At 47.2% G+C, this 24,151-nt stretch overlaps 1 long non-coding RNA gene across 1 annotated transcript in view; it reads left to right on the top strand.

Annotated features, from left to right (window-relative positions):
• Positions 1-24,151, top strand: part of LOC134304284 (uncharacterized) — a 47,434-nt gene that overhangs the window by 17,851 nt on the left and 5,432 nt on the right. Inside the window, exon 2 of the long non-coding RNA XR_010007800.1 lies at positions 12,421-12,536. This is a non-coding gene — a long non-coding RNA (uncharacterized LOC134304284). The remainder of the gene's footprint in view (positions 1-12,420; positions 12,537-24,151) is intronic.

Raw genomic sequence — 24,151 nt, 5'->3', positions numbered from 1 at the left:
AGTCTGTGTTTGTGTCAGCGAGGGACGTTTTAGCATCTGTGACCCCCATTAATGTAGGAAAAGGAGACGGTGTGTGTGTGTGTGTGTGTGTGTGTGTGTGTGTGTGTGGAATTTCAAGTTGACTATCATGGATTTTATTAGATATTAAATTGTAGTATTATTATTTCACCTCTCTAGATTTTGGGTGATTGATATACACGTCACGTCTGATGATTTCATCTTCGCGTCCACGTTTCCGCTTTGAACTGGAACCCCTGCTGGTTTTCGGCTTCTCTACTGGTTTCAAGCTGGAATTTTGTCTGAGAATGATAACAGGATTCAGGATCAGCTGCCCTGCTGCTTAATCCAATCCTGCCTCGGCTTTAGCTTTCGCAGACAGATGACCTTACGCTCTCCTTTATCTCGCTACGGCAGACATAATAATTACTAAGCTGTTCTCCAAGGTGACCCCTGTTCTCCATGGGTTAAAGTATATATATACAGTATATACAGTATATATATATATATATACCTAGTTTTGTCTAGTCTGCTTTGCTGTCACTGCACTCCCATATTTAAAGATAATGGCTCTTACTGTGGTTCTTTAAAGTACCAGACTGATACGCTGATACATTATACAGCCAAAAGTATTCGGACGCCGGACCGCAAGCTTGTCGGACGCCCCGTTTCAAAAACCAATGATATTACAATAGAGCGACGTCTAGGTGATCTTCTCAGTGTGTCTGTGTATGGGAATTTGTGCCCGTTTATTTATTTTCCTTCCTTCCTTCCTTCCTTCCTTCCTTCCTTTCTTTCCGTGCACTTTTACGTGTCCGGACTGTAATGCGGCGGTACTGAATATCAGAGGTAACACACATGAAAGCTTTCTGACCTGGTCAGTCCTCTCCAGAATTTAAAAGCAGAGCTGTTGGCTTGTCTGATCCTCACACACACACACACACACACACACACACACATAAACACGCAGCTGGTGAAGATTTGTGACTCGGACTGTCGAACCCGAGTCCTTGAACGAGGTCTGGAGTTGCACCCCCTCAGGTTTCAGTCTCAGCAGGTCGGAGCAGACGGATGGACACGTACCGTCATAAAAAAAGCAAAGAAGCAAAAAAACGAATCGGAATGCTGACTGGCTTTTTCTCTCAAGGACTTTCAGAGTTTCAGTGTTGCTGAGATCTTCAGAACCGCATCAGTACCGGCGTGTGTGTGTGTGTGTGTGTGTGTGTGTGTGTGTGTGAATCGTTTTTAGCAGAACAGATGAATAAAAATGAACGACTGGATTTTGGACACAGTGATTTAAATCACACGTCAGAAAGCTTCTGAATTCCTGACCTCAACATAACTGAGAATTCTTTATATGGCCAAAAGTATCTGGACACCTGAACTCTGTTTGATCTTTTCACAAGACTGTGAAGTGTGTCTGTGTATGGGAATTTGTGCCCGTTCAGTCGAATGATTCTGGAGAGGTAGGGCTACGATATCTTCACGGTGATATATTGTGTAACTGATTATCGGTACGTTCCCGGGCAGCAGGGGCGTCTTTTCCAAAAGGCACGACTTTCGTTCAGCTTTTCTGAATTTCGTAACATCTTACATTTGCAAAAGATTTGGATGAAACGAAGCCTAGAGCCAGATGACGAGAGAGAGAGCGAGAGTGTGTGAGTGATGGAGAAAGTGAGAGCCTGAGAAAGAGACTGAGAGAGTGTGTGTGTGAGACTGAGAGCGAGAGAGGGGGTATAGAGAGAGCGAGAGTGAGAAAGAGTGAAAGTGAGAGTGTGAGAGAAAGAAAAAGTGAGAGAGAGAGAGTGAGGGGGATAGAGAGAGCAAAAGTGAGAGAGTGAAAGAGAGAAATGAAAGGGACAGTAAGAGAGGGGATAGAGTGAGAGAGAAAGTGAGAGAGATAGAGAAAAATGAGAGAGTCACAGAGAGAATGAGAGAGTAAATGAGAGGGAGAGACAGAAAAAGTGAGAGTAAGAGAAAGAGAAAAGGTGAGAAAGAGACTTAGAGAGAGATTGTAAGAGAGAGACTAAAAGAGTGAGAGAGATAGAGAGCAAGAATGAAAGAGAGAAAAGTGAGAGAGACTAAGAGAGAGGAGAAAGTTCATCCCTTTTGAAATTCATCCCTATGCAGCGGGTGTCGTCACCATTCGCTCCATCAGCTTGGCTTTTCAATTACGGTCTGAAGTGGAGGGGTGTTGTGGGGGTGAGGGGCGACAAAAGCCGCGGTATTAACCGTTTGAAGTGCGTCTCCATCTCCACCCCGACGCCAAACCGGGCCGGACGGGTCATTTAAAATCCTCATCGTCCAGGGTCGGGGCAGAACACAGAGCTTTATGTCTGTAAATCCAGAAGGTACAAAGCAAAGATCTAAAAACCTGAGATAGAAACGAGCCCTGTGTTTAGGATAATTGGCTGTGAGTGTGTGTGTGTGTGTGTGTGTGTGTGTATTGTCCTGGAATGGGAGGAGGGGGGGGGGGGGGGTCGGTGCTGAGCTGCTCCAGTCTGATTACTCTGGCGTGTGCATTATGGATTCAACACGTCTTATCGGCTTCTCTTTATTCCAGATTAGATAGAGGTCACCCCCGAGAGAGGAGCCGGTCCATCCTCATCACACACTGTCCACAGTGGAGCAGTCAACTGTTCTATGAACCCAGATGTGGCCTGGATGGATGGATGGATGGATGGATGCATCAGTCATGGATCTATAATAAAGGGTGGATGATATGGATGGATGGGTTTACGGATAGATGGATGGATCAGTCTATGAATGGATCTATAATAATGGATGGATCAATCTATGGATGGATGGAAGAATGGATGGAAGGGTTTACAGATTAATGGATGGATGGATGAATCTATGGATGGAAGGATGGATGGATGGGTTTACAGATTGATGGATGGATGAATCTATGGATAGATCTGTTGGACCAGTGGATGGATAAATGGATGGATGGATGAATCTATAATGATGAATAGATGGATTTACGGATAAATGGATGAATGGATGAATCTGTGGATGGATCTATAATGATGGATGAATAGACAGATAGATGATATGGATGGCTGGATGGATCTATGGATGTATTAGTTGATGAGTGGATGGATGACTAGATAGATGGATGAGTAGATGGATGCAGGTTACAGACGGTGTATCAGACCATGTTTGTAATCCCTCACACATGCTGCAGGAGGTTCAGAATGCAGATGTAGGTCCTCAGGCTCTCTCTGTGTAAACGTGGGCCCCCAGGATGATGAAAGGAGGCCCTCAGGACATGCTGTTTTACTCCCTCCTGACTGTTCGTCTCCATCAGCATCTTCTCTCATCTCATACATATTCAGGGCTTCAGCGTTCAGAGGACATCAGTGTGACATCATTCATCTCCTCTCAAATATAAACGCCTGTCTGACTGACCAGAGACGTCCTTCATACTGTCCATCCTTCATCCATCATCTAGCAACGGTTCAGAACACAGAACACGACCGGCCCACCGGAGCTCAACCTCGACCACAACCATGAACATTAACGTGCTGTACAGGAGGCGTTCCACAAGGTTTTGGAGTGTGTCTGTCGGAATGTGTGCTCATTCAGTCAAAACAGAGCATTAGTGCACAGGGGAGCCATGATGGTGGTTCACCAAACTGTTACCAAAGAATTGGAACCATATGATTCATTTATAGATCAGATTTTATATACCTGCTAGCAATGGGTGTGGCTAAAACACCTAAACCAATCATTAGAAGTGGTGGCCACAAACTTTTGGAGATTCAGTGTATGTTACCCCAACTAACTATCCATTTACTCAACAGTTCAGGTTTACATCCACACAACCAACTGATCTATCTCATCAACCATCCAAGCATTCATCAATCCAACCAGATAACCAACCAACCACGTACCTCATCAACCATTCATCAATTCATCAATATTTCCATACAACCAACAATCCACCTGTATAATGATCTCAACATCTATCTAATCATCCATCCATCCATTCATTCAATTATCCATTTAACCAACCAACCATCTAACCAACCGCCAGTTTCATCAGGGCCAGTTTCATCCATCCATCCATCCATCCATCTGATGAACCATTCATCAGTTCGGTTATTCCATCATTCCACCAACTATCCACCTGTATACCATCCATCCATCCATTTAACTAACCAACCATTTATCCATCCATCCATCCATCCATTCAACTAACCATCCATCCATCCATCCATCCATCTATTCATCTAACCAACCATCCCTCCATCTATTCATCTAACCAACCATCCATCCATCTATTCATCTAACCAACCATCCATCCATCCATCCATCTATTCATCTAACCAACCATCCATCCATCCATCCATCCATCTATTCATCTAACCAACCATCCATCCATCCATCCATCTATTCATCTAACCAACCATCCATCCATCCATCCATCTATTCATCTAACCAACCATCCATCCATCCATTGCTTTTATCCAGTAATTGCAGGGATGAGTGTGAGGATGAAAGGAGGAAGGACTACATGAGGTTTGGTTGAGCAGTGATGGTCTGAACGGTGTGTGTATGTGGGGTGTGTGTGTGTGGGGGGGTGTGGGTGTCGAGGGGGATCTCATTCCTCTGTGGATCCAGCAAAGCGAAACTAATCAACCCTGATGGAGTCGTACTCCTGAAAACTGACACCTTTACTCGTTACCCATGAAGCATACAGTGAGCTGCTACGTTCTCCACATCACCCTGCACTGAGTGTGTGTGTGTGTGTGTGTGTGTGTGTGTGGGTGTGTGTGAGTCACCAGTCATGATGTATGTGGCCCACCGGCGCTCGATTAGCTGGAAGGATACGTTGATTCTGGATTGTCCTTTAGCCAGCACCTTTCACTTTAACTGTAGACGGGTGGTGTGTCTCATCAGCCATAACATTAAAACCAACATTAAAATCCTGTGGGGGTCCTGACCATTGAAGAACAGGGTGAAAGGGGGTAACAAAGCATGTAGAGAAACAGATGGACTACAGTCAGTAATTGTAGGTGCCCTCATGACAACATAACAGGGCACAGAGGGCGTCAGAGAAAGCTGACCCTTGGATTAAAATGCCCGGGCGTCTGTTTCCATCTATAGAGGTGAGAGCAGCTCTGGGTCGGCGTGACCTGAAGGTTATAGATCGTATTGCTTTAATCAGCAAACCCGCTGCCGCCGCCCTCCAAACGGGTCGTGTAGGTGTAAATAAACCCGGGTGGCGTTTTATTTATCCATGATTCAAACCTATCGATTTATTCTTATTGTTCCGACGGTGCCAGCTCTCACCGGGACGAATCCGCAGACGCGGCGTTTAATATTCACCGTACGGGACGGAGCTGCTTTTAATTTGGCGAGTGTCGGGGTCCCGCGTCGCCTCACCTCTGACACACCCGCCGGGAAATAACGGCTGTTTAAACGGAGAAAGCGACTAACGGAGGGTTTTTTTCCTTCCTTCGTCCCTGGCGTCACTTGATATTCATTGGAGGCTGTCACCAAGCACGCGGCTCTCGCTTCCTCTTATCTAGATGAGCGCCCGCTCGCGCCCCTCGGCTCTCAGAAAGGGAGTAAATAAAGAATCAGACGAGTAAATAAAAATAAATAAATAAACAGGCAGGCGGGGTAATATGAGTCACTTTTCAGACGGCAGCCAGACAAAGGGAGGAAAAATAGCGCCGGCTTATCGTTAGCCGGGCAGAGATGGCGTATCTGTTTGAGCTGATGTTTTCTTCACCGAGCGCCGGATGATATCGCGCATGCTAATTAAGGAGGGCGTTCGCGCCGGCTATTGAAGTCGAACTTTCTCAAAGGCACGAGTCGACGTGGTTAGTGATACGCTCTGGGAGCGGCACAGGGTGCGCAGATTCTTTATTTTTATGCATTTTCTCCTCATTTTCCTCCTGATTTAGCGACTCAATTTTGTCTTCCGCTGCTGAGAGATACCAGATTGCATCTGAGGAGAGAACGTCGCTGTACTCGCCTCTTCCCACACGTGCACGGTCCTCCTCATTCTGCACAGGCGTCTCTTCCATCAATCAGGGTCCTTACACAGCGTATGAAGATCCCACCCACACATAGTCCGGCCCCCACCCTGCAGATCTGCTGCTGGCACTGCCAATTATGCCCGCCAGATGGCGCCCTGCGGACCGGTGGTAACACCCAGTTTCGAACCGAGGAGTTCAGAAACTCGGTGCTGGTGTGCTAGTGGAATTCTTATGGAAAATAAATCCTCGGAGTTGCTGTGCGACATGGCCATGCCCTTCCCAGATGTAGCCTGACTGGGTGACAGCACGGCTTGGCCCAGTACAAAGACGTGTTAATATTCATGATGTATTGGGACACACCAATTTTTGAATTAATGTGCTCCAGCCACTGCAACCACTAACAGGTGTGATAAATCAGTTTAGGGAAGGCTCTATAAACTGTGCTCCTATAAACTCAATTATGAATCGGAACACAAGTCTTGTGAGAGGCTTCTCAGAAAAACAAGCTGTCTGAATACTCTACGCTCTATCAGCACGTCTACATTTACATTTACATTTTCAGCATTTAGCAGACGCTTTGATCCAAAGCGACTTACACAATGAGCTGAACACGATGAGCAATTGAGGGTTAAGGGCCTTGCTCAGGGACCCAACAGTGGCAACTTGGTGGTGGTGGGGCTTGAACCGGCAACCTTCTGCTTACTAGTCCAGTACCTTAACCACCAAGCTATCACTGGCCCAACGTCTACACGCAGTTATTGCTTTTTAATAATATAATATATATATATATATATATATATATATTTTATCAGCAGGGACCTCTGTTATCCAGAATGGAAAGAAAAGAGCCAGCAGGGAGAGCGATATAACCCGATCTTAATCTTCACACAGCTCGTTAGGAAGTTCTTTTAATTTCTGCAGACAGATTTGGGAAAGTGCAGAGCCAGAATTAAATATTCAGCCGGAGAAGAAAATCTTATTAGAAAGCGGCTGAGTGGCGAGAGCGTCTCTAATCAGGGAGAATCCGGGCGAATAAAAACCCCCACGGATCGCTTTAGAAGAGAGAACTTCAGTCTGGACCATCGACGAGTCCTGTCCTTCAAAACAAGGGCGAGATAAAGTGAGCGACTCTTTATGGATGAATGAAGGACGTCCATCTGAGCCAGAGATGTTCACAAGTCACAAAATACGAGTCCGAGTCGAGTCACGAGTCTTTATAATCTACATTGGACTATATCTACATATTGGAAATGTAGCGTAGAAATGAAGAAATAATCTGTAAGTTCAGATAAAAACAACAACAGGTTAGCGAGTGTATTTCATCATTATTGTAAATGAATGTAATTTCTGTAACAAGAAGGTTCCAGTTAAAAGCTTCAACTGATACGTTTTGTTTTCATTACAGAACAAAAGCGCTCGATAAATCACGGCACACCGCTGCTTACCTTAGCTTCTGTTCTTCCAGATGCTATTACATTTATAAGCGTGCGTCCCATTAGGTACAGAATCCGTTATTTTGTAAATGTGCTTATAATTAAAAACCTCCAAACTTTTCCCGGTCGTGAAGTAAAACAGGAAGTGGTTAGAAAGCCGATCGAGCGTTTCATTACCACGTCATCTGTGTGACGCAAACTGAATAAATGCAAATAACAGCATTTCTTACTAACAATTACAATCAGAAGCTCTGATTGGTTCAGAAAGCGTCTTTCAACCATCAGCACCGATTCTGTAGGAGCGTTCCATTCACCCCGGTTGTTCCTGTGTCGTGCACTACGTAGGGTATTCCAGCATTTTAAGTAGGGAGCGACGCTTCATCACTACGCTGGAAGCTGGAACATTTACACATTGTGTGTGTTGTGGGTTAAGACGGCCGGAGCGTTATTATTATTATTATTATTATTATTATTATTATTAGAGAGCAGAAAATGACACGATCAGAATGATGTTGGATCATATATATATATATATATATTATTGTCACACATAATTAATGTTGCTGACTTTCGTTGTTTACGAGTCATTTGAAACGAGTCCGCTGTGTGTGCGACTTACGTGCGTCTCTGATCTGAGCTGAATTCATATTCAACACCGTATTCACTGGCAGCAGCAGCAGGTCTCCACTCCAGGAGGGAAAAGCTCTCCTACGCTGCTCTGCTAAAATATCGTACCTGTTCAACCCACCCGAGGCGATTACGCCAACATGCAGCACCGCCTCCGCTCCTACCTGCCGGATCTATAATCTCCTCCAGCCGGGGAGCTTCCAGAGACTCATTACTCGCTCGCTTCACACCTCACTCGAGAAAACACACGCCGGCGGTCATTCTTCAGCCGAGGACGTCGCTCCTGCGCTGTCAGGAACACAAAGGGTGAAGTGATTGAGGTTAACGATTGGAAAATCCATTCAGTGATTCAAATGAATCGACTCCTAAGTGATTGACTTGAACGTACAAATGAATCACCCCTCTTTTATTTTATTTGTGCGTTTTTCTCCCAGTTTATCGTAGTCAATCTGTCTCCCCCTGCTGGTGGATCCCTGATTGCAGTCGAGGTGGGTATATTGCTGCTCACGCCCCCCCCGACCCGGGCTCAGCCTTTAGCGGAACCCTTTTACACCCATGCAAACTGCACAGGCACCTCTATCTGTCAATCAGGGTGCTTACACAGCGTTTAAAGACCCCACCCACATAACCCGGTCATCCCGCCCTAACCCTAGCAAAGACGTGTCTGCTGCAGGCACTGCCAATTATGCCCGCTAGATGGTGCCCAGCCGAGTTTCGAACCGAGGAGTTCAGAATCTCGGCGCTGGTGTGCTAGCGGAATATCCATATCCATAGCGACGTACATTACAGTTACAGTATACAGTCTGAGCAATTGAGGGTTAAGGGCCTTGCTCAAGGGCCCAACAGCAGCAACCTGGCAGTTGTGAGGCTCGAACCAGCGACCTTCTGATTAATAGTCCAGTACCTTAACCACTAGGCTATAGCTCGTCCTAATAGTACAGAAGTGTTATTAAACAGTTGCTTAAAGGTGGAATTAATCAATCATATGAAGGAAATTACATGCAGCAACAGTTTAGGGAAGGTCCTTTCCTGTCCCAGCATGAGCGAGCTCTGTTCATGAAGACATGAAGATTCTAACCGGAGCACAAATTCCCACACACATACACAGACACACTCCAAAGCCTTGTGAGCAGCTTCTCAGAAGGGTGGCTGCTGTTCCAGGTGTAAAGATCACACATAGGTCGCTCACGGTCAGGCGTCCGAATACTTTTGACCATACCTTGTAATAACAGTAGCAGCAGTGAAGCTTTCCATGACGGTCGTGTGTTTTCCAGAAGACAGAAGACACCATCAGATGTTTTTTCTCTCCCCGGGTCTCTAAACCGAACGGATTTTCCATAATTTAGCGCCGCCGTCCAATTACGAGCTTTTGAAAGCAATCCGAACGGAATATCAATGATTTTCAGCCCTGAAACATCGCCGAGCAAAAAAAAAGAGAGATTATATTCATACAGCGCGGCGAGGCGTTCTACAGAGGAGAGGAGAATTTAAATGCAAATGCGGCTATTAGAGACGTGCAGCGTGACGAGAGGACAGAAAAGAAAAGTCAATATATGACTAAAGCAGAGCGGTAATAGCTACCTTCCACCGCCGAATAAAGAAAGAAATGCTTTTCTCTTCTTCTTATATTTCCATTATAACTGTGGATATGTTAAACCAGAACACACAGAACTGTGACATCTCAGAGCTTAGAGTGAGAGAGAAACTGAAATTAAAGCTCCAGGGTTCGAGTCTGGGTTCTATCAGGATCTACAGATCAGAGCTGCACGGGTACATCGGTGTGTGTTGACTCGGATTGAGATCAGACCGCGTTCTTAGAGTAATTAATGCTGAATTGGGTGACGTTCTCTTCTAGCAGGATTAGGGTTCGAGATCAACTGGGTGTCAAAAGTATTCGGACGTGCCGGTAAAAACACACGCTGGCACACCAGAGCTGGACTCTCTAATGCATTGTATCGAGTCTCAGCTCTGCCATCCGGTTTGGCCTGTTGTTCATATAGGGGCGGGGCATTGAGCCGGATAGGGACTGTCTCATAACTGATGCACTACGACCTCTGCTGGCTGATTGATGGTGCCTGCACAGAGACAGGGAGAGAGTGCAGATCAGGGTGTGTCTCTCCATACACAGAGCTGATCCACGGCTGATCTCGTCTGGTGTGGGTGACAAAATGCATACGGCTGCTGCCCACGTGTCGGAGGGGGCAACTATTCGGCTGGAACAACAGCCGCTCCTGCTTAGAGTTCTGCATCAGGTACATGTGTGTATGGAAATTTGTGCTTATTTCGTCTAAAAATGTTGAGTGGGACTGTGTGAGTGTTCCGACCACTGCTGAGACCTTGAGTTTGAGTCTCGGCTGTGCTATCGACCTGTGAGCGCCCACACAGACAGGGTTGGTCAAACAGGTTCCTCATTGCTGCTAGTAGTGCGTGACTCCATACGCGGTTCTGCTCTCCGTGAGACCCCGTCTCTGCGGGTCTTAATTGGGGAAACAACATAACTGGGGTGCAATTACAGCTCCAGATTGGATGCACTTTTCCTCACAGTCGTGTCAGATAGAAAAGAACCGGTTTGGAGAGCAAAGAGAAGCGAATCTAGCACTGAGCCCTGTGGGACACCAGTAGATACAATTACCCCTCCAGGTAGAACAGAAACTGCCACGCTGAGCCGGCGATTCTGAAATTGCGCTTGTAAAACACAGATAGGAGAGAATTGAGACACCAGCGGAGGAGCAGGAGTAAAATAATCCCTCCATGAGGTGAGTTGTTGGACTCCCGTCTGGAAAGGCCACTGCACCGCGGAGCTCGGCATTTCAAAAAACACAAATCTCCGCTGGGCTGCGACCCTCTGCGGATCTCGGTTTGATCAGTTTGACTTAGGGAAGAGCACCGAGCCCTGTGGGACACCTCGGTGGAAATATGTAGTCACGCTGAGCCGGTAATTCTGAGGCTGGTGAAGGAGCCTCAGGAGAGATCTTTGGTTTGTGGAATAGGGTGTAAACTTTAAAGGGTGGCATCCAGTGCCTTAAAACTTAAAGTAGGGCACACTTTTCATAGCTGGTATTAGGAACATCGATGAACTTCTGCAACCAGAAGTTTTTTTTAGGGGGGGGCGTGGGGGCATTGTTCTTGCCTCATGTACCATCCCTGTGCCCCTCTGAGACTCCCGCAGTCACCGGCTGCTTCTTTTCCCCTGCCAGTGGCGGATTCTCACTGATAAATACCCACCACTGGTGCAGTTGCTTTGACCAGACAGCAGAGGTCACTGTTTGCACCTCCAGCTTTCAGGCACAGCCAATCGTGCCAGTTTGGACACCCGGCCGGTTCGCCCACAGGTCGACAGCACCAGGAGGGCGTGAGGTCTCTGATTTGAGTCTACCGTAAATAACGAGCTTTTAAGGGCTGGTAAAGTCTGATACTGACTGATGCCGTCGTACCTGCTGCTCGCAGTCGATACAAACACACTTCAGGATTCACTTCAGTTCAGCGGGACGTAACCCGATGCCCAACTAATGAAATCAGCACTTCTCGGCAGGTGGCTCACGCGTAGCGGTTTCTTCAGGTCTGAGCATCTTCCCGCTACACTTCAGACAGGATGCAAGGCGAGCGTTTCCTCCCGGCACGTCGTTCCTAAATATAGCCTCACCTGCCTGCTTCTGTTCCCCTCGTCTGAACTCCAGTGTTTACGGGAACCCCATCTTTCCACGCCTGGCGGTGCCACGATACCCGATCCGCGCTAATTGCGAGGATGGCGCGCTCTGTCGGGCCTGTTAATTAGCGTCCTCGCGTCTGAAGAGCTGGCGTTCGTGCAGCTGGCAGTACGGAGCTCAATAGATGATGATGAGGAGCAGCGTGGCACGTTCCCTTCCCACACTCGCGCCTCCGAACCCATACAAACACTCACGGCGAAGTGGCACGCGGGGCGTATTTATAGACTCTGCTGCTCATCACGGGCGGCACGACGTGATGAATGCCGGGCATGACGTGCGTAATAAAAGATATTATCACATAAGGGAGTCTGCTCGTGCCATCTTTAAACAATGTGGCTTTTAATGCCAATAAGAGGTTCGTTATCGTTATCAACGTCCATTCACTCCTACATTCAATTCAGTCATGTGAAAAGAAAGATGACACTTGGAGAACATACTAAACTCAACATTTCTACCAGAGATTGGTGGCTCAGCAGGCGGCTGTAGGAGTTCTGGTCTCCTCTCACTGACCCAAAATATGCCAGTATGAGGATTTCTTATCAATCCAGGGCTGCGCTGACGTGCTCGTCTCCTACAAGTAAACGTAGACGGTATAGATCCAGACGTCATGGATCAGACGTATCAATAATCTCAATCCTGTCGTGTGTTTCTGTGTGTTTACAGCCGAGCTGGATGCAGCGCAGCATCAGGACCGAATCTGATCAGCGTTTCTCTTTCATACCGAACGAGCAATAAAGGAACCGTTTCACCCGGGAACAGAAACAACTCCACTCAGCCAGGTACAAACACCGCCTGATGGTTCACTGTAGTGGTTTGTTGTTTGTGTGGTTGTTGGGTGCTGGTGGGGGACGTGGGGACACGAGGATGTGATGACGTGAGGTTGTGAGGACGAAAAGATATAAGGACATGAGGATGTAAGAATTTAAGGATGTAAGGACGTGTGTGAGGTTGTGAGGATGTGACGACGAGCAGATGTATGAACTGTGTGAACTGGAACCAGCCTAATCAAACTGGTGAACCTAACCGGCTAGCACTGTTAAGCCAGTTAACGGTGAGTAGCACTGTTGCCTCACAGCAAGAAGGTCCTGGGTTCGATTCCCAGGCCAAGCAGCTAGGGTTCTTTCTGTGTGGAGTTTTGCATGTTGTAAGGAGGACGTGTGGTTGTGAGGTTGTGAGGATGTAGAGACGTGACGACGTGAATTAAAGGAATAAGGGCCGTGGCTATCAGAGAGAAGCCGAACAGCATTGTGGGTAATGTAGTTAAACTGTTGGAGTCACACGATCGCTAAATAAACTCATCATTTTGTTTCATGGTTTCTAACTGGCACTTTTAGCCTAGCGGTTTAGGTATTACTCAGAAGCTTGTTGGTTCAAGCCCTGCCACTGCCAGCCAGCCACTGTTGGGCCCTTGAGTAAATACTGAAATGTATTTGAGATGGTCACATGTTCAAATCCCATATTTACATCCCGACGATGTGCTGACCCCCCGCGGCCGGAGCAGCGTCTCATTCTAACGCTGTAACCCGCTGAATGGCAGCTATTAATCTCACATCGTGCCGTTCTGCGCGGGATCGACCGGGCACTTCATTTCCCCGACATGCCCTCATCGCTCATGAAGGCCCATCTGTCCCGTCCTGCGCCCGCAGGAAATGCACCGGCGGCTCCAGCACCAGCGGCCGCGCCCCCGCCGTCATTAATACTGCTCTGAGATGCTGGACGGACTGTGAGACGACCTTCTGGCATCCGCGCCCAAAACCCAGCGCCGGTACGTCACTGTGGTCGCTCGGTGCGTCCGGAACCCTGACCTTTCATGGGCATCGGATGGTGCGCTGGCATGCGAGTCGGGGTGTGTGTGTGTGTGTGTGTGTGTGTGTGTGTGTGTGTGTCTGGATTGAACCGCACGCTGCTTCATCTTTTATAATCAGCACTGAGACTCAAACAGCCGCATGAGTGTCTACCTGAGTGTCACCATGACACAGTGGTACAGTGGGTAGCACTGTCGCCTCCCAGCAAGAACTGGAACCAGTCTGATCATCCAAACTGGCTAGAACCGGTCTAATAAACTAGAACCAGACTGATCATCCAAACTGGCTAGAACCGGTCTAATAAACTAGAACCAGTCTGATCATCCAAACTGGCTAGAACCGGTCTAATAAACTAGAACCAGTCTGATTAGCCAAACTGGTTAACCCAGCCAGATAGAAGCTAGTGTCCAATGAACTGGAACCAGTCTGATTAGCCAAACTGGTTAATCCAGCCAGATAGAACCAGTCTAATGAACAGGAACCAGTCTGATCATTCAAACTGGCTAGAACCGGTCTAATGAACTGTAACTAGTCTGATTAGCCAAACTGGTGGACCTAACCAGTTAGAACTAATTTAACATGCAGGAACCAGCTTGACTAACCAAACTGGTGAACCCAACCTACTAGAACCAGTCTAATAAACTGGAACCAGTCTGATCAACCAAACTGGTGAACCTAACCAACTAGCACTGTTAAATCAGTTAACAGTGGTTAGCACTGCCACCTCGCAGCAAGAAGGTTCTGGGTTTGATTCCCCAGCCGGGGTTCTTTCTTTGTGGAGTTTTGCATGTTCTCCTCATGTCCTTGCCGGTTTCCTCCCACAGTCAGGTCGACTGTTTCTGCCCTGTGATGGACTGGCGACCTGTCCGGGGTGTTTCCTGCCTTTCACTCGATGAAATGGACCCACAGCGGCCCTGACCAGGACAAATCGGTGCTAAAACAAACACTAAATGAAAGTGTGACGTCAGCAGAAGTAAAAACGTGGATGCTTAGCGTGAGCTAGCCCACCCTCTGAGCGCTGACCTTTAACCCTGACCCCGAGGCCCAATAAATCTGGTAGCGGGAGACGTTTACAGCGCGGCGGCTCTTCATATGCAGATTAATGTCGTTATTAGCCGAATAACCAGAGGCTTTAGTGTTAGCACAACACACACGCTAACAAAACCGCTAGCTGCCGGCTTTAACATGGAGATTATGGGTTTAGATCAGACGCCGCTGCTGAAAAGCCGCCGTTTATTGTCTGGTTGTCACAGACGCGACTTTCTTTTTTACGAGCGGAGCCTGTTTTTGTCGCCGCTGCCTTCTTAACGCGGGGCTCCGGTGTTAGCATAACAGACTAGTCACACGCTGAACAAAACCTCCCAGCCGGCCGGCGTTCAGTCCGAGATTAGAGACACGCAGCTGAAACACAGTTATTATGCCTGGTTACCACGGAAACGACTCGGTTTGATGACGTTTCCAGTCTGAACTGGTCTCCCAGTCTGGTCAAGCGAGTGTCAGGCTGGTCTAGATGACCAACCCCACTGACCTGTTCTACCTGAACAGCTCCTACCAAGCTGTGATGGTCTAAAACCATCTCTAAAACCGTCCAACCAGACCAGCTTAACCAGCTAGAACCCACAAAACCAGGTGGAACCGTCCAGTTAGGCAGGTGGGTCTGACCAGTTAAAGCCTCCATAAAATCCATAAACAGCCAACCTGTCCAGTACCCCTCTAATACCACTGAACCAGACAACCTGACTGGTCCAAACTGATGAACCCAACCAGCTACAACCAGTATAATGAACTGGAACCAGCATGACCAGCCAGTTTGGTGAACTTAATCAGCTAGAACCAGTTTAACATGCAGGAACCAGTCTGATCATTCAGACTGGTGAATCCAACCAGTTAGAACTGGTATAATGAACTGGAACCAGTCTGATAAGCCAGACTGATGAACCTAACCAGCTAGAACCTGGTGTCTAATGAACTGGAACCAGCCTGACAAGCCAAACTGGTTAATTCAACCAACTAGAACTAGTTTAACATGCAGTAGCTAGTCTGATGAACCAAACTGATAAACCCAACCAGCTAGAATCTGTCCTATAAACTGGAACCAGTTTGATCAACCCAACTGGTGAATCCAACCAGATAGAATCGGTCTAATGAATTTTTAGCCACTTCGCTAAAATGCTACTTGAAATGCCACCTGTTGTTAGCTAGAAAGCTAGCATGTAGCTACATCTGAAACAGGGTCGCTAAAGCCGCACAAATAACCCCCCCCCCCCCCTGGTTTTTGATTTGGCATTAATGTATTTCTGATCCTCCGGCGCTATCGATCGCTCTCCGGAGTTTTGATTAAACATAGATGGCGGATCAATATCGTTTTAGCCGGGAGCGACGGCTGGCTGTGGGTGCCAGCGGGTGCAGATCTGTACCGCCGTGGCGGAGTGATTAGCTCATAAACGCCGAGCAGCTCGGGTTTAAACGCGGCTGAATTATTAACGTGACGGTGCGTTTCATCTCCAGCGACTCCATTCATGAATCCAGCGTTTTCCCGGCGTCCAGGGTCAGAACATGTTTTCACTGCTGCAGAGTCCAGTGGTGGTGTGCTTTACACCAGTCAGGCTGGCTCCTGGTTCTAGAGGTTTTACTTACATTACATTTACATTTACAGCTTTTACTGGTGAATCCAACCAGCTAGAACCAGTATAATGAACTGGAACCAGACTAATCGTGAACCTAATTAGCTAAAAGAAGTCTAATGAACTAGAAGCAGTCTGATTAACCAAACTGGTGAACTCAACCAACTAGCACTAGTTTAACATGCATGGAACCAGTCTGATGAGCCAAACTGGTGAACCCAACCAGCTAGAACCAACTAGAACTAGTTTAACTCAGCGATTTAAACAAAGTGCTAAGTGTTTCACATGAGAAGCTTTTTACACCGCAAAACTCGCGACCCCAGCGCAGCCCGATCGTAAATAAAGGAAGAAAACGAGCGTACGGCGACCCCGTTTACGTCCGAGCCGCACTGTTCAGGTGTAAAGTCCTGCTGCTGCTGCTGCTGCTGCTGGGACGGAATAATAACGTCATGCGTGAATGAAGGAAGAACGTGAGAGCGGGTTTGTGCCGGATTACCACGCTCCATAAATCCCAGGAGAAATCGAAACTCGGTGACAGCCGAAACATATGTGAGCTCCCGCCGGGCTTAACAGTCTCATTCCTCCTCACGCCGGGACGACGGAGAGAGAGGATCGCCCCGCGTTCTCTGATTCCTGTCACATTAATATCTTCTAAATATTCTGTTTTTTCTTGCGTCGGAAAAAATAGCGCTCAGCATGGCACAGCACAGCACAGTACAGCACAGCACAGCACAGCACAGCACAGTACAGCACAGTACAGCACAGCACAGTACAGCACAGCACAGCTCAGTACAGCACAGTACAGCACAGCACAGCACAGCACAGCACAGCACAGCACAGTACAGCACAGCACCGTACAGCACAGCACAGTACAGCACAGTACAGCACAGCACAGCACAGCACAGTACAGCACAGTACAGCACAGCACAGTACAGCACAGTACAGCACAGCACAGTACAGCACAGCTGAGCGACTGGAACGTTCTGGAACGTGACCGTATTGTTCGGTTCTAATGTTTTCCGTGTTAATAATTAACGGCTTTGTGTGGATTTCGGATTCCGTTTATTCGGCCGGCGTGTGCTCCGACAGGCCGCGCTCTTCTCCATTATGCGCCGTGGTTATTAATCCAGCCAATCATGTTGTGTATGGGCGAGGGGTGATGGGTAATTTCCTCTATAGTCACTCCCATAGGCCGCGAGCCGCCCCTAATTGACTCGGCGACGTGACTCATTAGCGCGGCGCTGCAGAGTCGATGATAGATCGGGACGTAGTTCACAAACGGGCAGGTCGTTCCCACGGGGCGGAGTCATTCCTAATGAATGACACGGACCGGACCGGAGGAGATTGATAACGAGCGGGAGCGCGCCTCCTCTCCTCCGTTCGGGGCCGTTATGTCGCCGCTTTGTCGTCCGTTTGAGTCGTTTAGATCCAATCAGCAGTTCTTGGTCGGTGCACAGGGTCCCTGCTGGTCGCTGCCTGTCAGCGGCGGTTTTAACGGAGACGGAGAGAGCGGCGGAGTCAGCACCGCGCGTGTTAGCCGCGCCCGATCGGCCGGCGCGAGACGATTCGATCTTCTGTTTTTAAGCGCCTCGGAGGACCTCTCCGCTCCCGGCCTGAACTTCAATTTGAAGCTCAAATCGTTTCCACCGATGCGCTTTGAAAACATTTGGAGAGCTGCTTAGCGCTGCAGTTTTTTTTATTCCTCTTCTGGTTCGGTTTACTTTCTGACGCGCTGGAGGCTGAGAAGGTTCCACAGGTCCTGCTGCTTTTTAAATCAGACGTTTATGTTCCTCCTACGTTCCTTCCTTCTCCGCGTCTGCATTTCTCCAGACTGTTGAAGTCCGGAGAGGGCGAAGTTTCTGTTTCGGCGGCGTGGCCCTATTTTTAAACCCAGCGCAGTGGAATGGAAATGCACACACAGAGTAATTAAGATGTTCCGAAGGTTCCGTCTCGCTTGTGCATAATTCCCGGGTCTGTCCCTGAAGGAACCGTTAAATATTTCATGCAGAATCTATAACCGCGCGGTACAAACCGGCCTCAGATACGTAAAACCTGCAAACCAGAGCGAGCGAACAAAAACCTTCAGCATTATTTCTTTCTGAACGTCTAAATTAGCTCTTAATTATAAAAATAAAAAAACAGAGACGATCAGAGTGAGAGTGATTCCAAGTTACACCAACGATGGTAAAGAAAAGCTTCTCTCAGTTCCCTGATCTATAGAAATGGTGCGTCAGCCAATTTAGAAAATTAGACTGTCAATGTGTGTGTTAGAAATCTCTTTCTGAGGTCTATCAGTGGGGTAGGTGAAGTTCACGACCAATCAAAACCACTCAGATAATTAAAGGATCTGATGAAAGACCCAGTAGCAACTGGGCAGTGGATGTGTGAGAAGAGTATGGACAGGTGTTCACATACTTTTGGCCAAACCCTAACCCTCTCTAACCCTAACCCTCTCTAACCCTAACCCTCTCTAACCCTAACCCTAACCCTTATCCTCTCTAACCCTAACCCTCTCTAACCCTAACCCTTATCCTCTCTAACCCTAACCCTCTCTAACCCTAACCCTTATCCTCTCTAACCCTAACCCTAACCCTCTCTAACCCTAACCCTAACCCTTATCCTCTCTAACCCTAACCTTGCAATGTTAGCTCACTTATGAAAATGTCAGTGTTTCAAACCCAATTACTGCCACGTTAGCAGTGTTGGGCCCCTGAGCAAGGCCCTTAATTCTCAGTTGCTTGCATTGTATGTATTCGATCACAGTTTAAGCAGCGTCTGCTCGATGCCGCGTGTCTAAATGAAGATAAATGAAGGTGTTGAGGTACAGAAGGTGTTTTGAAATCTCATGTGGTGTTTACGGGAGCTCTGTTATAGCTGACGCGTCTTCATCGTACCTCGCGGGATTGTGCTCTGTACCGCTCGCTCTGATGTGTTTACCGTTCCCTGATTGGACTTTAAAATTAGCGGTTGTTCCCCACCTACCTGAAGTGCGGCTCGGCGCTAAAAGCGTCCTCAGACAGTCGGCCCGCTCGGGTTTGAGTCTTCATTATCTGTAGAAGAGGACCCGGGGCGTCGGAATGGACCCCTGACCCTCAGCGTCTTCTGTTTGCGGTTCTCCGGCGTGTTCCTCCTCCGCCTCATCATCTCGCTGTCATCCGCCCGTGTTTGTTCAACAGCCGAGCCGCCGGTTTCTGGTCTGCTGCACTCGATTAGGAACCGAACGCTGCTGCAATTCTGCGTTCTGAGCCGCTGATTATAAAATATAAGATATAAAAAAAAACGTCAGGGAGGCTTCAAGCTGATCAGGAAACTCCAGCCCAGTGTATAGGTCAGGCTGTTTACCGAGAAGAGGGTGTGAGGGCGTCCGGATTCTTTATCATAAGTGCCATGATAGAGACGGACAGCTCGATTATTTATTTATACGACCCTCCGGCCGCAGCGCTCATGCCAGGAGGGTTCTGACGATACTGGAACTCTCACTCCAGTACCGAGCATCACAGTTCTCAATACCGATCCAGTATCCAGTATCGTTCCAGTACCAACAGTCACATATGTGTCTATCAGAGTGTGGAACGCACCAGTACCAGAACCAGTTCAACCACTAAAGTACTTGAGGTTTTGTGGTTTTTTTGGTACCAAAGTTCCCAGTTTTTAGTACCTAATGGTTTAGTTCCAATCAATATTTGCAGTATTTAAACACACATTTAACAAAGGTTCCTGTTTTGATATCAGAAGTTCCTGTTTTCATACAAAATCCAGTACAAAGGTTCCAGTTCTGGTACTGTTTTACTTATGGTTCCAGTTTTAGTGTCAGACATTCTGCTCACAGTGAGTGAATGAATGAATTAAAAGTTCAGCTACTAAAGGTACCAGTTCCAGTACTAAAGCTTCAGATTTATTTAGGTACCAGTAGACCTACAGTATCAGTTCCGGTACTAAGATTCTGGATCTGGTTCAGGGTTTTGGCGCCTGAGGTTTCGGTTCCAGTATGAGATAGACCAGTTTCAATACTAAAGATTAGTTCCAGAAAATAAAGAACCCAGCTTTTAGTTTCTAAGTAACAGATACCAGTTACAGGTTCATTGAGTACCATTACTGAAGTACCGAAGTACACAGTACCAGTAATGTGAGTACCATGATTCTCTGGAACTCTGCACATTGTATTCCTTCTGTACCCTTGGAACCACCACGGCCTTGACCGGCTTAAAAGCCTTACTGAGGACGAGGGAACGAATAAGTGGATGGTTTATACCACTAACACACCAACTTTTCCACGTCAGTCAGACATGAATAGTTTTTTCCTTCCCTTTATTTGTGTAAAAACGAGCCTGCGCTTCCATCCGAGCGCCTTTGTGTTACCCGCCTGTCGAGGTGCTGTGGGGTTTCATCCCTGCTCACTATTCTGCAGGTGAAGCTTCCCTCCGAGGGGCTGAAGAGGCGCGGCGTTCATAAACGCGCTATTCATTTCTCCATCATCGCACAATGAGAGCTGTCGGTCACGCGCGCTGATGAAACCACGGAAAATCCCGTCAGAAATGCAGCCGGGACTCGAGGAGACGTTTTAGATCTCACATCACGGCTCGGGCGGGATCTGAGAGTCTGAGTTTTCCAGCCGGCGCGTAAAAAAACGTGAACGTGAAACTTTGAACTGTTTTCTTTTCCATGGAACGACTTAAGAGCTTTAAGTTTAAGTGTGTGTGTGTGTGTGTGTGTGTCTGTTTGTCTTCTGTCCCCCCCAACTGTAAGAATCTCAAGCATTTTATTTTCCCTCTGCCTCAAATCGATTCCAGACGCCGCGGTTTCCTGCTAGCCGTCTCCTCCGGGACGGGGGCCGTCTGAAACCCGCCGCGGCTCCTCCGTTTTCCAGGAAATGAAATGCGTCTCTTTTTCTCTCTTGTTTTCTTTATTTGGTGTGAAGGAGGGCCGAGCGAGTGAGTGAGTGAGATCTTTGGTCTGAAGCCCTTCAGTCAGCACTTTGTTAGGATGAAGGAGTCACTTCCTGCAGCGTGACAGAAACGTTCAGACAAAAGCAGAAGGACGTTTTATTAACCTCGTACATTTTAATTACAGACAAACTCCAGCAGAATGAAAAAGCCGGGAAGTCGCAGATGTGTTTTTTTCTGATCCGTCGGTTTTGGATTCTCGCGTGCGCCCGCTGCGGAGAGCGATGATTACGACCGTAATGACTGAAGACATAATTACGACCTTATTGACGTTCAAAAATGCCAGAAAAGAATAAAAAATAGCGGCATGAAGCGGCTGCACAATCTAACCAACAGCCCACAAGGATATACAATTATTATTATATATTTATATTTCTCTTTTATATAAAACCATGATTAGACTTGATCACTATACGCTATTGAAATCACACTCGGGCTACAGATTCAAATTTTTTTCTAATTTCACTGATAATTACTTTCAAATTTTCTTTTATTCACATTTAGTCATTTTGAACTCGGCGACTTTAATTACATTCGTTATCGTTAACTCACCGTTCCTCATTAAATACACGATGTGGACAAAGATATTTACGTTTCAGCTACAACAGTCGCTAACAGGTGTAACGGCATGCTTCTGGCTTTGCAACTTTGCAGCAACAGTTTAGGGAAGGCCCCAGTTCAAGTCCCACCACCTGAGCCAGGCCCTTAACTCGCAGTAATAATTGGGACAGTGGGAGCCTAGTGGGTAGAGCTTTGAACTATCACGCAGTGATGTAAAGGACAAAGCTGCTGGACTCTGGAGCAGTGAAAAACCAAAGCTGTTACATTAATGACACTTAGTGGACGCTTTTATCCAAAGCGACTTACAATTAATAAAACAGAACGCTCATGGTTGCCGGTTCAAGTCCCACTTCTAGCTCATCCTGAAACAGGAAAGGACCTTCCCTAAACTGTTGCTGCAAAGTTGCAAACTCAGAAGCATGTTGTTTCCTTTATATGATTGATTTATATGATTGATTGCTAAAGCAGCTGTATCCTAGTGGTTAAAGTACTGTCCAGTAATCATAAGGTTGCCGGTTCAAACCCCATCACTGCCAGGTTGCCAGTGTTGGGCCCTCAATTGCTTAGACAGTATACTGTCACAGTGCTGTAAGTCGCTTAGGATAAAAGCGTCCACTAAGTGTGGGGAATGTAACGGCTTTGGTTTTTTACTGCTCCAGAGTCCAGCAGCCTTGTGCTTTACGTCACTGCTGATGATATTATTGCATGATGAATTTAGCACCATGATTTTAGAGCAGAAATGTGACTTTGGGACAGCGGGCGTCGTGGCTGACCAAGCCGGAGTGTGTGTGTGAGTGTGTGTGTGTGTGTGTGTGTGTGTGTGTGTGAGTATCTGTGTGTGTACAGTACGGTAAATATTATAATAAATGTTCCAAATAAATTGTCAGTTTAAGGCAGAGCGTTAATAATACTGTGTGCTGCTGAGGTGAAGGATCCTTTATTATTATTAATGCCGGGGCGCCGGGAGGGGCGCCGGGATTGGAGGGGTATCGGAGGGGTGTCGGGGGGGGTGCATTGCCGGCGAGGTGACGTGAATGCAGATGAGTAATGAGAAATATTAGCATCAGCAGAACTCCGGCCCAATCTCTGTGCTTTATAATTAGGCTTTTAATGGCTCCACACACACACACACACACACTCACACACACACACACTCGTCATGGTCACACACTCGCGCCGCCTGATTAAACCGAGCAGATTAAAGAAAAACAAAGAGATCTACAACGTTTATTATACACCAGATATCATCCGGGGTGTTCCGTCTCCCGGGGGCTACAAAGTGAAGCTTCAGTTCAGTTCCTCTTTCAACCTGAAAACCAGTTCATCCTCCAGTTCAGCTGATCTGACAGTTTGATGGTTTTAGATGTAATTGGGGTAATTAGAGGCGAGTCGTGTCGCCCCTCAGTTCTGCACCCCGAGCTTCACTGTTTATAAACTCTCCGGTCACACCCACACCCAAATATCACGTCAGATCGGCGTTAGTGGCTCTGTCATGTCGTTAGAGCTTCCAGTAAATCAGAATAACTGCAATAGCTTCAGGAATTTACTGTAATATAGCTTATATAGCTAATGTAGGTAATGTAATATACAGTAGCTAATATAGCTTATGTATTTTATGTATAATAGTTCATATAGCTAATGTAGCTTATGTAGAGTATGTAGCTTATGTAGATTATATAATATAGCTAATGTAGCTAATGTATCTTATGTAGAATATGTAATATAGCTAATATAGCTAATGTAGCTAGAGTAGTTTATGTAGTTTGTGTAGCTTATGTAATTTAGAGAACTACAGTCTGGAATGAACTGGAACTTCGACTGATACATACATGAGCACAAATTCCCACACAGACACACTCCAGACTTGTGTGAGAAGCTCCTCAGGTCACACAGAGAGCTCGCTGTAAAACGTTCCTCTGTAGACGAGGTTCTGTAGGTTTGATCTGCTGTGCTGTGGTATCCAGACCTCACCAGTCCTGGTACGTGGTGATGGAGCTTCAGGAGCGGGAGGTAGTGGAGAGCTCGGCTCGGCTGGAGAGCGTTTTGGATGTCAGGAGCACTAAAAATACACGCGGTGAGGAGGAGGCGTCCGCCAACGGTTCAACACACCTTATTGTTCCATCAAAGAGCCGAGCAGCGTGAAGTGGGTGTAGGAGCTCTGAGTGAAGCTCCTCACGCTGTTAGAAACCTCCACTTCCTCAACCGAGCAGTCAGCCAATCAATGAGAGTAAAGAGCAAGTGTCTGGATTTATCCTCCCATCTTCTGCAGGAGAGAAGCACAGACCCCCGGCGGACTGAACACGTCAGGAACACGGAGCTGAGACGTCCTCACCTACGCTGGTATTGATCTTCATCACTGAGGCTCCATTCATTAAAGTTCATCACTGTGGAAGGAAACCATAACGTCTGGTTCCACCTAGAGAACCTGAAACCCAGTCAGACGTGAGGACTGAACCCAGGT

The sequence above is a fragment of the Trichomycterus rosablanca genome, chromosome 27, assembly GCF_030014385.1.
Source record: "Trichomycterus rosablanca isolate fTriRos1 chromosome 27, fTriRos1.hap1, whole genome shotgun sequence".
Lineage (NCBI taxonomy): Eukaryota > Metazoa > Chordata > Actinopteri > Siluriformes > Trichomycteridae > Trichomycterus > Trichomycterus rosablanca.
The sequence above is the reverse complement of the archived record's forward strand: the minus strand, read 5'-3'. Positions and strand labels throughout refer to the sequence as shown.